Raw genomic sequence first — 2,582 nt, 5'->3', positions numbered from 1 at the left:
GGGCAGGGCTAGGTGTGAAGGCGGGGCCCTGGGCCGGTCGAGGGCCGAGGCTTCGGCCGGAGTAGGGCGGGGAGAGGGGCATTAAAGCTCATCTGTTTCACCATTACTGATCGGCTGCTATAAATAAAGCCAGCACCTCCCATTTGTTTTCTCTTCCTCAAATGAAGACGTGCTGCCGATTGCAGCTCCAGTCGCAGCACAGCAAAACGCTTTGTGTTAATTTTCTAAAATGCACTGACAAGTAAATCATAACATTCCTATCCCTTTGAGGTAGTTGTCGTCCCTAATTTATGGAGAAGGAAAGTCCTCAGGTGAAGGGGCTTGCTCAAAGTCACACAGCTAATAAAAGGCAGTGCCCTTAACCACTGAGCCAGGCTGCCTCCACGGTTTAACCAAAGGATTAGTAGTGACAGAGCTGAAACCGCAGTAAAAACTATGAACGGCGAGAAAAACAGACCTGACATTTTAGTTACCTGTGTAGTTATCCCTGCTGACTGGATACACAAGGGTTCTTGGGCTTTTTAAATGCTTAAAATAGCACAAGACTTCTGTTTTTGCCCAACCAAAGTCTTTGTTAGTGAGGATTCTCCAAACGGAACCAATAGGAGGTGTCTATTTAGAGGCAGATTTATTTTGAGGACCTGGCTCCCTGTGGAGATTGGCAAAGTCTAAAAGCCGCAGAGTAGGCGGGCAGGCTGGAGAGCCAGGGAGGAGCCAGAGGTGCAGTTCAGGTCTGAAGCCTGGCCGCTGGCAGAATTCCACCTTCTTCCAGGGAGGTCACTCTTCTTCCTGGGGTGTGGAGCCACTCACTAAATTAGCACAACCCCTGCATTTTTTAGGTTAGGGCTGAGGTGGTGGAAGAGGGAGTGACTTGCCCAAGGACACAGCTGTTAGGGTCAAGCAGTGGCTCCTGGGTTTCCTGGTTTCCAGCCTGGTTTTTATTGCTCATCACCACTGTCTCATGTTTGAGCTCTGGCCAGTTTGGGGTGACAGGTGACATCTGGCCTAGTCCCCAGCCCCTGACTTTGTCTTTTGCCACAGCTTAACTGGCAGAAGCTAAGGATGGGACATTTGACTAATCCTGCTTAAACCTAAAGAGGCTTTTTTAACTGAGGAGATTGATCCTCCTAAACTTACCATTCACACACCCTCTTCGCACACCTCACCCTCCTATGCCTGAAAATATTATTAGTTATCAATTTCACATAAAAAAAAATTTTGGGGGGCCAGGCACGGTGGCTCATGCCTGTAATCCCAGCACTTTGGGAGGCGGAGGTGGGCGGATCACGAGGTCAGGAGTTCCAGACCAGCCTGGCCAACATGGTGGAACCCTGTCTCTACTAAAAATACAAAAATTACCCGGGCGCAGTGGTGGGCGCCTGTAATCCCAGCTACTTGGGAGGCTGAGGCAGGAGAATTCCTTGAACCCGGGACACAGAGGTTGCAGTGAGCTGAGATTGCGCCACTGCACTCCAGCCTGGTGACAGAGCAAGACTCCGTCTCGGGGGAAAAATTTGTTTTCACTGGCTACTTTTGCTGGAATTAATTTCACATTTAAAAAATTCTGAAGCCAGGCATGGTGACTCATGCCTGTAATCCTAGCGCTTTGGGAGGCCAAGGTGAGAGAATCTCTTGAGCTCAGGAGTTGAAGCCCAGCTGGGACAACATAGTGAGACTTTGTTCCCACAAAATATTAAAAAATTAGCTAGGCATGGTGGCATGTGCCGATAGTCCCAGCTACTTGGGAGGCTGAGGTGGGAGGATTGCTTGAGCCCAGGAGTTTGAGGCTGCAGTGAGCTATAGCTGCACCACTGCACCCCAGCCTGGGCAGCTAGCAGGAGTGTGCTAGTAGCAAGCTCTAAAAACTTATATTATAAAAGTATGTGTATATATAACATATAATATGTGTATATATGTTATGTATACTATATGTTACATATAATAGTATATGGTATATGTTATATATAATGTGTATATATTTTTTATATATATACACACACACACACAAACACACGTTGATTCTGCTCCATGGAGTTTATAAGGGGAGATGGATTTTCTTTTTTCTCTTTTTTTTTGATACGGAGTCTCACACTGTCACCCAGGCTGGAGTGCAATGGCACTATCTCGGCTCACTGCACCCTCCGCCTCCCGGGTTCACTCAATTCTCCTGCCTCAGCCTCCCGAATAGCTGGGATTACAGGTGCACACCATCACACCCGGATAATTTTTTGTATTTTTAGTAGAGACAGGGTTTCACTATGTTGGCCAGACTGGTCTTGAACTCCTGACTTCATGATCTGCCTGCCTCGGCCTCCCAAAGTGCTGGGATTACAGGCGTGAGCCACTGCGCCCGGCCTGGACTTTCATTTTTTTTTTAAAAAGTTCAAAGTTATAGTGCAAGGTTAAGTTGCTTACAGATACCAGGTGCTTTAGGAACCCTCTAGAAGGAAAGTTGCTATGAGCTGGGTCATCAGGGCTGGTCACAGAGGAAGGAGGAGCTTGAGTTGGGCTTGATGGCTGAGCAGGGATGAGCCAGACAGAGTAACACTATAGAAACAGGGGCTGGAAGGATGCTGTGAGCA

This window comes from Mandrillus leucophaeus, unplaced genomic scaffold, assembly GCF_000951045.1.
Source record: "Mandrillus leucophaeus isolate KB7577 unplaced genomic scaffold, Mleu.le_1.0 Scaffold944, whole genome shotgun sequence".
In the NCBI taxonomy this organism is placed as follows: Eukaryota; Metazoa; Chordata; class Mammalia; order Primates; family Cercopithecidae; genus Mandrillus; species Mandrillus leucophaeus.
Note: the sequence above shows the minus strand (reverse complement) of the source record.